This window comes from Elaeis guineensis, chromosome 12, assembly GCF_000442705.2.
Source record: "Elaeis guineensis isolate ETL-2024a chromosome 12, EG11, whole genome shotgun sequence".
NCBI classification, from domain to species: Eukaryota; Viridiplantae; Streptophyta; class Magnoliopsida; order Arecales; family Arecaceae; genus Elaeis; species Elaeis guineensis.
Genome location: NC_026004.2, coordinates 13,776,236 through 13,789,928, shown reverse-complemented (window position 1 = coordinate 13,789,928; position 13,693 = coordinate 13,776,236). Strand labels below are relative to the sequence as shown.

General features: G+C 38.1%; 1 non-coding gene across 1 annotated transcript; it reads right to left on the bottom strand.

The window, feature by feature from the left end:
- Positions 1 to 13,582: 13,582 nt before the first annotated feature.
- Positions 13,583 to 13,654, bottom strand: TRNAP-UGG (transfer RNA proline (anticodon UGG)). Its single transcript has one exon. It is a non-coding gene; the product is annotated as a tRNA-Pro (tRNA).
- Between the last annotated feature and the right edge of the window lie 39 nt (positions 13,655 to 13,693).

Below are 13,693 nucleotides of genomic sequence, written 5' to 3'. Positions count from 1 at the left end.
TGAACATATTATGCCGACTCACAATCGATTGACCGATCGACAGTCGGCTATTATCAACCAACAAAGGATAACTCGGTTAACCTACGACCGAAGACTATCAACATATCAGAGTTACCGATCGATGCTCATTCAGATCTCCAAGACTACCGACTTATCACTATTACCGACATATAGTCGGCCCATCTTCTCAACACACCTAATCGTTATAAATGATTATCGATTACGTGTCATAGTCATTAGTGGGCATAAACAACCTATCAACTCCATGATTATGGTCCAATAATTTAACGCCATAAAAAGTGGGACCACGTGCTCGACGATTACATCAGAATCATCTATAAAAAAGAAGTAAATGAACAGTACGGGTAAGACAATTTTGAGCTAACACCCTGCCATTTCAATTACTCATTATCTACTATTCACCAATTCTTCGCTGACTTAAGCATCGGAGGGTCCTCGTCGGACATAATTCCAGTATGAGAGGACTTTGTTTTACAGGTGTTCTTCACAGATGATAAGCGATAGGGGATTGACTGCAACACAAACTTTAAGATACTTTGAGACAATGCAAAAGCTTCAAAACTTATGAAAGAACTGATATCTTGCCTTTGCATGTAAAAGAAATGAAATAATTACAAATGAAGATAACAAATGTGAGTTATGATACAGAAACTGAAAACAAAGCATGGCTTGTTTTCGTTGTAAGCGTCAAACGAAATGTAGGATTCATGGGATTGCATACTACTCTTGTGCTTACCAGCTACTGAACCAAGCTATGTGCAGAGAACTTTCTATGGTGATGGTTTAGATGGGAATGACGTGTAAGCCTTCACTTAATCCCCCAATTAGTTCTCGATATGGTTTGTAGCTGATAAATAGCTGTCATGTGTAAAGTCTCAACAAATATATTCTCTTACTCCCAAGTATTGAGAAATTCTTTTGGCAGCTGTGTAAAAAATTCGATGTGAAACGCATCGCTTTATATGATTGATCTATATAGTCATCATTTTTCAATACGCATTTAATGCTTACAATTTTATTTTTTTCGTTTGAAAATTTTGAATTACGAAAATACTCCTGCTCTTTCGAAAAAATTATGACATCTTATGTCTATATTATGATATATTGCGTGCAGAAAGTTATAATTTTGATGCAGAATATCATAATATACCACAGAATGTCATAATTTTTTTCAAAGAGCAGGAACATTTTCGTCATTCAAAATTTTCAAACGAAAAAATAAAATTACAGATATTAAATGCATGTTGAAAAGTGGTTGGATAAAAATGTCCTTTCTATATTATAACATCCTGGATCATATTATGACATTCTACATGCAGAAAGTCATAATTTGACATAGGATGTCATAATATGCACCGGATGTCATAATTTTTTTGGCCATATTATGACATCCTACGTGTAGAAAGTCATAATATACCACGGGATGTTATAATTTTTTTCAAAGAGTAGGGATATTTTCGTCATACAAAATTTTTAAATAAAAAAATAAAATTGTAGGCATTAAATGCACATTGAAAAATGATAGCTATGTAGACCAATCACATAAAGCGGTGCACTCTACGTTGGATTTTCTACACAGTTCGTGGTGCACAAAGAATTTCTCCCCGAGTATTTCTTTTATGATAGCTGCGTACCCTAGGTCGAACCCACATAAGGAAGGCCTAGGGTCTTGTCCCATGCGGTACCATCTTAGGCGGTATGTGGATAAGAGCGAGAAAGGGATGAGGGGTGTGGATGCATGGGTTTATCACATGTGTCCATGTTGTCAAAAAAAAAAATAGTTGAAGGGGTGAGCACATCTTCTTATTGCGTCTCAGTCTCAGTCTCTTTCTTCTTCCGTTCTCCGATCACTCTCTCTCTCACTCTATCACATTCTCTCTCTTTTGCATTTTTCTCTACCACATGTCTCTTAGGCCCTGTTTGGAATTGCTGTTAGCAGTAGAGCTTTTTGAGTTTTTGAAAGTAGAGCTTTTGAGAAGTAGAGCTTTTGAAAGTAGAATTTTTACAAAAAACTATTTACTGTTTGGTAACCACATTTATAAAGTACTTTAAAACTTTATCATATATTTAATAACTAAAATAAAAAAATATTTTTGATATGATAAAATGATAATAAAAGATATTGCATAGTAGAGAATAATATAATATAATATTATAATATATATTAAAATATTATTATAATATATAATATTATTATCATATAATATATCATAATAATATAGTATAATATAATATAATTAAAATATAATTTATAATGTAATATAATATGTTAGTTATAATCTAATGTAATAATAGATTATATTATATTATATTATATTATATTATATTATATTATTATATTATTATATTTATTATTACTAAAATATTATTATATTATATTGTATTATTATAATATTATAATAGATTATATTATATGTCTATAACATAAATATTATTATATTTTAAAATAAATTTTTATTATATAATATTATTATCATATAATGTTATATAATATAATATAGTATATACTATAATATAATATTATTATAATTATAATGTAATATATAATGTAATATAATATAATGGATTATAATCTAATCTAATAATAAATTATAATATAATATATTATATTATATTATTATAATATAATGATATTATAATAGATTATAATCTAATCTAATAATAAATTATAATATAACAGATTATATTATATTATTATAATATAATAATAATAATATAATAGATTATATTATACATCTATAACATAAATATTATTATATTTTAAAATATTATTGTATTGTATAATATTATTATTATATAATGTAATATAATATAATATATGCTATAATAAAATATTATTATAATTATGATGTAATATATAATGTAATATAATACAATGGATTATAATCTAATATAATAATAAATTATAATATAAAATAATATATTAATATAATATAATATTATTATATTATTAATAAATATTGTCATATCAAATTATATTTTAATAATATAATAATACTATAATAAATTATATTATATATTTATAATATATCATGATATTAATTTATTATTATATTATATTTATAGTATAATAATATAATATGATATAATTATGAGATTTATTAGTGAATATTTTTGAGTATTTTTATCATTAAAAAAATTATTTAAATCAAAACAGCTTCCCGAAATTAGTAACAAAACACTTTTGGGGAAGCTTCAAAATAGAGCTTTCCCCAAGTAGACATTTTTTAGCTTTCTGATAAAGTCAAAATAACTTTTTGATTTCTTATCAAATATCACTATATCATCCCAAAGTGCTTTCTGGCACTCTAAAAGCTTAGCCAAACAAGACCTTAATCTCTCTCTTTCATTCTCACATGTCCTGACACGACCATCCTATTTTCCTCTCGCATATCTCTCTCTTGTTCCTCTCTGGCTAGCATCACAGGAGAAATTCTTTATACACTGCGGATGGTGTAGAAAATCCGATATAGAACACACTGCTTTACGTGAATAATCTACATAGTCATCACTTTTCAACATACATTTAATGCCTGCAGTTTCACTTTTTCATTTAAAAATTTTATATGATCAAAATAATTTTATTTTTTGAAAAATTTATGACATTCTGTGACATATTATGACTTTCTATATGCAGAATGTTATAATATGATCCAAAAAATTATGACATCCTGTGTACATTATAACATTCTGCATCAAATTATGATTTTTCGTACGTAGAATGTCATAACATGACTCAGGATATCATAATATAATCCAGACGTCATAATATAGAAGATATATTTTTGTCCAGCCACTCTTCAATATATATTTAACGTCTATAGTTTTTCTTTTTTGTTTGATAATTTTGAACCAGACATCTCAGTAAGTATTCGATGGTTATTAAATAGCTTTTCAATGTTTCTGACTATTTTCTGCTATCCGAAAAGATCTTTGTAAAAAGCAAAGAAACATATGTCATAAGGATATCGGAAAATCATTTTTCTAAAATGGCCGATGACCTTGAAACACTGAAATGTTACTCTTTATCAAGAAATAACAATTTATAATAATGTACATGTATTCGTATATTACCTATTGTCGATATTGAAAAAAACCCATTTTACAGTCTATAGAATTAAAGGAAAATTGAGATATTTTATAATTTTTGATGCAACAGAAATTTAAATATAACTAATCTGACTTCCGTGCTGCAAACTTAAGTAACCCCTTTCCCTTGGATTCGAGTCATTTTCATCTTGTACTGATTTCATTGTGTTATGTGTATGTCTGGCCAGGACACTACCTCCCAAGATCCTTTCAGTACCATGCGATGCAGCAGGAAGAAAGAAGAAACAAAATAAAAGAAAAAAATAATCAAAATACGTGGATCAGCTACAAAAAAGTTCGATGTGGGTTGAATCTCGAGGCGTCAAATCCTAACAATCTCCACCTCGACTCGATATTCAACCTCCTCCAAACTCTGAGAGCTTCTGGATCTCCTCGCCCCCATGTCCTAGGACAATCGCCTGCTGATCATGGATGGGCAAACATGAGAGTCGAGCCAGGCTGCTCGATCCCATCTCCGTCGTATGCTGTGCTCCTCCTAACCTGAGACCTGCTCGGGGCATCATCCTGCGGCAATAGGAATCTTACCTTGCGACGTCGCCTCTCGTCCTCCCGAGTCTCCTGTCTCGTGCCCGATCCGCCTCTTGGAGCTCCATCTCGCTCTGGGCTCCACCTGGCTCCCGATGCTCCACCTCGCACTGGGCTCCCTGTCAGGTAATAATGTCCTCTGCTCCCCTTCTTCTCCTCCAGCACAATCCTATTGCCGTGTAGCACCCTCAGGATTCCTCCACCAGCTACCGTCCTGTAGCCTCTCGAATCTAGTCTGCTAAGTGAGATAAGATTTCGCCTGAAATCGAGTATGTATCGGACCTCCCCCAATCTCCTCACTGCACCGTCATGTGTCCTCCAGCTGACCATCCCAATGCCTCTGATCGCACAGCTCGATCTATCCGGCAGATATACAGTGCTCTCACTGTTCTCTAGGGAGTCAAACTGCTTCTCTCTGCAACACACATGATAGGGCATGCAGAATCTAATATCCACTGCTGGGAAAAAGTAGATACCTCGTCAGATATCTCCAGGACATCTCCATTTGAATCGCTGCTGGCCGTCGCTACAGCAGCCACCGTCCGATTTTTCAGTTGAGGGCAATCTCTGGCTAGATCCCCAACTCCTCACACCGGTAACACCTGGTTTTGCTCAAGTCCCTCCTGGACTTAGACCGCCCTCGTTGCGATCTCCTGTCGCTCCGTCTACCGCCTCCTGCACCTCCAGAAGCCACCAAAACTGAGCTATCGCCACCTGAGCTCGAAGTTAGGTTCTCCCTCTTGAGAATCTCGTTCTGGAGTATCGCCACGGTGACCTCGTCCATCTTGATAGTACTCTTTCCCACTAGAAGAGCAGTCACCAAGGACTCGTACGAAGAGGGAAGCGACGCCAGCAAAACCAGCGCCCTGGTCTTCTCCTCAATGTTCTCGCCAACGCTGAGAAGGTTGGTGATGATCTTCTGCAAGTGGCTCAAATGCTCCTGCACGCTCTGTCCCTCAGTCATCCGCAGTTGGTAAAACTGCCTCCAGAGGAAAAGTGTGTTGGTGAGAGACTTCACCATGTACAACTCCTCGAGCTTCGACCACAGCACCGTCGGAGAAGTCTCGCTGAGCACATGGATCACCACCTCATCCGCCAGGTACATGCGGATGGTACTCACCACCTGCATCTGTAGCCGTTTCCAATCCCACACCTCCATGGTGGTCGGCTTCTCATCGCACAAGAGAGCATCGATCAACCCCTGTTGGATGAGCACGTCCTTCACCCTTGCCTGCCACAAGGAGAAATTGCTCTTACCATCAAACTTGTTGATCTCCATCTTGATTGTTCCTGTTTTCTCCATCTTCAGTCTTGCTCACCACCGCTGCAATCTGCATCCTTGTACCAACCTGGCTCTGATACCACTTGTTGTGTGTATGTCGGGTCAGGACACCACCTTTCAAGATCCTTTCAGTACCACGTGATGCAGCAGGAAGAAAGAAGAAACAAAATAAAAAGAAAAAAACAATCAAAATACGTGGATCAACCACAAAAAGGCTCGATGTGGACTGAATTTCGAGACGTCAAATCCTAACACATTGTACTAAAGATATTTGTACGGTGATTTCAGGTACCGAGTATTTGGTGATCCACCATCTCAAAGAGCAGCCGAGGATCTTGCATATGCCGTTGCACGTCTCTTCTCTGCAAAGCATGGCACACTTGTAAACGACTACATGGTAAGGAATTCTTCTAAGCAATGTTCGTGTTGAGGAAAAAGAGGGAACATTTTCTTCTAATTTAATATGCGTCACCTCTCTACACAGTATCATGAAGGAACCAATTTTGGAAGGGAAGGTTCTGCATTTGTGATGACTCGATACTATGATGAAGCCCTACTTGATGAATATGATCAGTCTAGTGCAACCTGGATCCTCCCTAGTTATTCCCCACAATAGTGGGGTTTCTCTTTTCCTTCTTGATAATAAATATATATATATATATATATATATATATATATATATATATATATATATATATATATATATAAGTTGCATTATACACTCAACTCTTTCTGATGAAATTTTGTTCAGGTCTGGACAAGGAGCCCAAATTTGGACACCTAAGAAACTTGCATCATGCATTGAAATTGTGCCAGAAGGCTTTGCTTTATGGGAACCCCCTCTATCCAAAACCTGGGGAAAGGTTACGAGGTAAGAATTAACATTAACATTTGAACCGGTCACAGATTTTTAGTTAGCACACACTGGTTGAATCCTTTCAAAGCCAGAGCTAGCAACAAGGATTGAAGTCTTCATCTAGTTGACTAATTTAATTGGTTGTATGGCATTCTGTCATCTAAGTGGCAAAACTGTGGTTTGTATAACAAGGAATTGCACAAAATGTTGTTGGTATAATGATCTGGTCTTTCTATCTGCAGGTTGTGATATATGAGAAACCCAAGGGAAAGGTTTGTGCTGCTTTCCTCACAAACGCCAATCCAAGAATAGTTGGGACTGTGAACTTCAGAGATGTAGAATACTCTCTGCCTCGCCGTTCTATCAGTATCCTACCAGATTGTAAGGCCGTAGTCTTCAACTGTCAGAGGGTAATATGGTATACCAACTCTACTTGGTCGATTTTTTTTCTGTAAAGAAAAAGGAAATCATAAAGGACAGGCCTAAATTTATGTGATAAATGCCAGTTGATAGTTCATTGTTCATGTTAACAAGCTAAATATGAGTTATCCAATAAGTAAGAACTAGTACAGTTTTATTTATATTTTATCATTTTGTTAAAGAAAATATTTGCAGGTGAGAGTAATATCTCTTTTGCGGATTGTTGCGGTCAATCTTCTCGTCGCCTGATCGCCGAAGATGCACACCTGCAAGAAAAGTCCTCACTGATCGGAGATGTCTCCGGTGGAGACCCTCCGATGCTCAAATTAGAGAAGAGACTAGATAATAGTGAAAAAAATCAGAAGACTTAGCGAGAGGGAGAGAGCTTACCAACAATGTTGCCTTACCCCATTTTATAGTAGAATGCGGTATAGTCCCACCATTAATGGTGCAGATAACTGAGGAGTTATCAAATCGTCGGGGGCTATCAAATCAACGTGGGTTGTTAAGTCATCAGGATTAACCCATGTTCTTGACAGGACAATGCCCCAGGACGGTTGCACAGCATGTCCTTGACAGGACAACAGCCCATAGCGGTTGTATGGCGTTTGGACGGACTGGTCGACTATATGTCGGTATTCGACTGCCGAAACGTCGGATGATGACTCGAAAATACCGTCGGCTGATCTGGTGCCTTGTGAAAGTCGGACGTCGGCTGCCACCCTCGATAGTGAGTCGGTGATATGGATTCGACCGTTCGATCGGTTGGAAACAATATTAGTCTGTTCGATCGACATACCTTCGATCGGATATCGTCGGCAGTCATTGTCGGAGTCGTTTGTCCGTCCGATGAATAGAGTCGGATATCGATCGGATCGTTTCGAGATAAGTCGACATATAAGGATCAGCTGGTATACCCCAACACGGATGTTAACAGACAACTGCCCAACACAATGCAAGGACATTCCATACAGCTCAAGAAACCACTGAGAAGAACAAATGGTGGATGTATCAAGAACATATCCCAAAATTTCGTGATACTAAAGTCACCTCAAGGCAGCCCTTGGAACTAATGAACATGACCAAGGACACTACAGACTATCCGTGGTATACCACAAGATGAGAAAACCTTTTTAAGAAAATCCTCATGGAAATATCCTTCCTTTTAGCTTCACAAGAGATTCTATGCAAGTGAAATCATTACTCTGGAGTAGATGCATCCTGGGCTTGGACAAGTTTTTGAACCCCAGTATGGATTATCTATAGGAAAAAAAGGAAAAAAAACTAAGTATGGATTCCCCCACACAATCTATTTCAGGATTGGAAGTTTAGACAGCTTACCGATTGGATGCTGCTACAGGTATCTTGAAATACTCTAAATAACAAAATCTTGGTGGTTGTTCTTTTATCACATAAATACAGCTTCAAGTTGGAGGATGCAGATTTACGCATGCGTCATGACATCTGCCCGGTGCCCCAAGTGTCAAGCCTTGGTCATGCAATACATGCCTTTGTCAATGGCTTTTACATAGGTATATCTTCTTTGTTCCTTTTCTTTCTATCCCTACATGTTGTTAAAGTAACTGTTTCAAGTTTAGTTTTACCGGTCACTGGACTTGCATCACCCCTGTTGCCAGCTCTTTCTACAATGCATTGGTTTCACCAACTGTCATGCATATAAATAGTCCCCAATACCAAATTACAGCTATTCTGATGCTCTTTGTTGCAACACATCTATCAGGGACTGGACATGGGAGCCATGTCGAAAAAAGTTTTGTGTTCACAAAGCCCATGGATCTAAATCAAGGAGTTAACCACATTACCATTTTGGGATTGACAATTGGGTTGCCAGTAAGGATTTGAAATAGTTGAATTATTGCACAAATGATGTCTGCTTCTGAGACAAAATGGTGCTTCCAATGGTTATTCTTCTCTTTTTGTCCCTAAGAAGGACTAATGTCTTCCCTTTCTTCTCTCCTATAGAATAGCGGAGCATACTTGGAACATAGACTTGCTGGTGTTCAAACGGTAGGCATCCAACGTCTGAACACTGGGACTTTGGATTTGTCAAACAACCGGTGGGGACATCAAGTATTAATGTTCACCTTTAATGCTTCTTGCTTTCTTAACAAAAAGAACTGGACCAAACATCATATATAGAAACAAATGGGTGATTGGTTAAGCTGAAATTGTCATCCCCCAGGTGGGATTGGATGGAGAAAGGTTGGGTATCTTCACTGAGGAGGGATCAAAGAATGTTCAGTGGATGGAGGCTAAGAGTGGCACGCCAGTCACATGGTACAAGGTATAAGAACTGAAAAACATGATCTTTATTTCATCATAATTACTCAAGTCATCAATAAGTAACATGGTCACTGTATAATCAATTGGATGAATAAGCAAAATTTTTATCTCCTGTTGATTAAACTTCTCTTAAGTTCGTCTTGATAACAAATCCCCAGGGTGGTTTTATAACCTCCCTCTTCCATCAAAAAAAAAAAAACTTCCTTAATTTCAGTTCTTACTCCATTCAGAGCCATTGCCTTCTAAGCACAAATATTATTCTATAGAGTTCAGATTACCCACCCTAATCACAATGGTTAGGTTAGTGGAATTCTATTCATGAATTCTAAACATCTAACAGCTGGAACTAAAAAATTTCAATGCAGTTTCAATCAAAAAGGAAGAAAGAAAGAAAGATACTAAAGCTGCCATACACTTGATGTCAATAGCTTGTGAGACTTACTCATGGACTGTTTTTTAGAGATACTTTGATGCTCCCAATGGAAAAGACCCAGTCGCTCTAAATATGACCAGCATGGGGAAAGGATTGGCATGGGTCTATGGTGAGTGCATCGGTCGTTACTGGGTGTCCTACCTCAATCCTTATATATGGAACACCTTCTCAGTCAATGTAAGTACTGAGTCAATGATTTCTGAAAAGAAATACTTGTATTAGCTCAAAAGCATCATTGAAGGAAGGCATCAAATTCATCCGTGTTAATACTGTATGAAAAGATGCCATGAAACTTGGAACCATGCAAATCAGGTACCATGTTCCCCGCTCCTGGTTGAAGCCAAAAGACAACCTCCTTGTCATCTTTGAGGAGCATGGAGGGAAGCCAGAGGACATAATAATCATGACCGCAAAGAGGGACAACATCTGTGCCTTTGTCTCCGAGGCCCATGCTCCCAGTGTTGGGTCATTTAAAATGAAGGATGATGAACTCCAGACTATTGAAGATGCCAAGCCAAAGGCTCACTTGAAGTGTGACAGCAAGAAGGTGATCCAGGCTGTTGTCTTTGCAAGCTTCGGCAACCTGACAGGACCATGTGGCAAGTACACCACTGGGTCTTGCCATGCACCACAGACTTGGAGCATTGTCAAGAAGGTAATGCTTCTACTAACACTGCACTTTCACATCTATTTGAGAATAATGGCTATATAAATGCCCTGAATTAATATTGGCAACTATGTTTAGTTAGTCTACACATGGATCTTTCTGAGGAAAGATCCATGATAAGCTTGTGCTTGTCTACCTAAAAGTTTGCTTATCTTTTCATTTTTCACCTTTGATAAGTGTGTGCACGCGTCTATATAGATACATATAAAGCTTTCTCCATTATCTTCCCTAGACCATTCAACATTCAAGATAACGTCATATTTATGTGTTTGAATATGTTATAAACTCAAAATTTTGATTGGCAGTTCTGGATGGTTGGCTAGCATGGCCTTATGGCAGACCAGTTTTTTTCAGCAAACATATGCATGGTAAGTCATATTCATTCCAAAGGAACATATCTATAGTAAGTTTTTTGATTGTCTGCTTTGGAGCTTTGCTGCACCTCTCTTAGTTTACTGTCGTATGCCAACTCAATTGAATCCATTTCTTCAACTCATCAGGAATGCTTGGGGAAGAGTTCATGTGTGTTACCAGTCTCAGCCCAAGCCTATGGGGCAGATGCGAAGTGCCCTGGCACAACAAACACTCTCACAGTCCAAGTTAAATGTGCCAAGAAGGATAATGATGCAGGTGATGCAGGAAATATTGGGTGATTTGTTGATTTTTAGACTACTTTTATACGGGAATCTTGTTATGATATGTAACAACAAAACCCAAGTGGGTCACATTACATCTCATTCTGAGCACTACACTGCAATAATTGGCGAATGGATCAATGATGATATTCTCTTTTTTACTTTTTTTTTTTTTCTGAGTAGGAGATTGCCTTGATGTAATTTTTTGTTCCTTTCAAGGGAATAGCAAAAGTTTTGGCAATGCAAATCCCATTCATTTCATCATTCAGACTATATACACATCCTCATTCCAAGTTCTAGTTCCAATTCGATCTTTTAAAAAATGGATTGGACCATTAAACTAGTTGATCGTTCAGGCACACTCAAAGATAAGAGACTGCTAAGAACAGGCTTAATGAAAAATATTAAACAAAAAAAATAGGAAGCTTCCAACTTTCCTACTCTGCAGCCAAAGGATCATATTTTGTTATTTATTTTTCTTTTTAAGTCTAGAGTAAGCATTAAATCAAGCTACTTCAGAACCTTTGGCACCATCCCCATTTATATAAACTTCTGTTTACCATTCCTATATGCCATTTCAACATAATTATAGGTGCATATCTAAGTCTTCATCTTAATGATCAGAGTCATCAGACCATCTAAATTATCTACGAGGTGCAAGTGATATCATCTACAAGGTGCAATTTTATATGTTTCCCCATAATTTTTTAAAATCGGATCTCATCCAAAAAGACTAGCCAAAAAATATTATTTGAATTCCTTGGCCCTATATAAATATCCAGAATCTATCCCGTGCATAGCCGATATAGGAGTAACCACAGACCTATAGGGTCCTCATGACTTTTGTTCTAAGAGACCAACTCAACAAACTCGTCATTACCACACTCATCTACTGTGAGTATACTTTCTTTTTAGCCAAGTTCTATGATCCAAAGAACATAGTTGATCGAATTGTAGACATAGAATCTTCTCAATCTCTGAGGAGGATCTGTCACCCAGCACCCTCACAGTACCGTGCCACTGCACCCACACGACATAATATATCCGATTGCAGATTTGCCCGTCTTTTTAGTTGGTGGCTTGTAGTACATCCTCCATTTCTATAAGCGATTTTCATTCATGAAACGTGGTATTTCATATGCAATTCAATGATTCATCCTTTCGAACAAGTCGATCAATCTTTCTTTCACCCGCACTGTAAAGAGAACTTTCTTATGAACACTATCACATATCTTCAGCAACTACTTTGCAGTTTCCTTGCCTTCTCAGGGCATGGCCAGTAAATGCCCCATTGCTTTAGATGTCCTTCATGATAGGTCATATTTCAGATTAAATATCCCTTTGAAATAAGTTGAAAACTTATATTTCTTGATTCCTTACTATAAAAAAGCTTTCTTCATCATAAATTTGGGCCCTTGCTACTGAATGCTTAAGTAGAGAAGCTCTCATGGAAGAATTGCATAGTTTTCACAAGAAACTCCCAACCAAGAACATCAATTCTCAAGAAATTAGCTGAGGATTCCAAGACAGGAGATGTACCTGGTAAGCAGCCGAGCACAGAACGACCGCACCTATTTCTCCGTCCCGAGCGACAGTATCGCGCAGGGCTGGGTCAACGCCTCGACCTGCCGGCCCCTCCTCGCCGTCCGCCTTCAGCCCGGAGAGCATCGTCTTGAGCCGCCCGTCCTGCTGCGACAAGGATGCCGGGTTAACGGAAGAAGGAAGCAAGTCGTCGAACCCGACACCGAGGTTGCGGAGGAGGCCTTGCAGCGAGCTGCTCGGCGGAAGTCAGATTGATTCCACCGCTGAGTTTGCTGTCATTGCCATCGTCTACCCTTCCGACGAAGCTCAGACCAAGGATCCCTTCGGCGTCTCTGTCTCCGGCGTGGAGGGCTCGGGCTCTTTGTCCTGTCCCTCGTCGGAGGACTCCATGGTGGGAGGTGGTTCTTGCCGGAGTTGTTGCGGTGGCGCCGCCTAGGAGGCCGAGTAAAGAATAGAAGGAAAAAACCTGACCTTTGGGGGAGCGGGGGTTGAGCCGGGGGGTGGAGGGGATTAGAGGTGTCACGTCGATAAGGGAAGGAAGGGGGTAGGAGAGTTTAGAGCGAGAAATCGGCGGCGATGTGTAGTTGGGAAGGGCAAGTCGGCAGTTGGGTGCCTGGACGGCATCACAGTGTGTTAAATTGTTGAGGGATAAATTCAAAAATACAAAGTGGGGGTGGTTGTTGTGCGCGCAGTGACAACATGGAAATAGAATGTGCAAAATACAAGGAAGTGAGGGACCAGAGTGAAATTATGGATGGACAAGACTAGCCAAATTTAAAAAAACTAAGGGGCGTTGCGAGAATCGAACTCGCGACCTCTCGCACCCAAAGCGAGAATCATACCACTAGACCAAACGCCCTGCTTGTATGTCGGTTAAAATAATTTATTTATATTACAA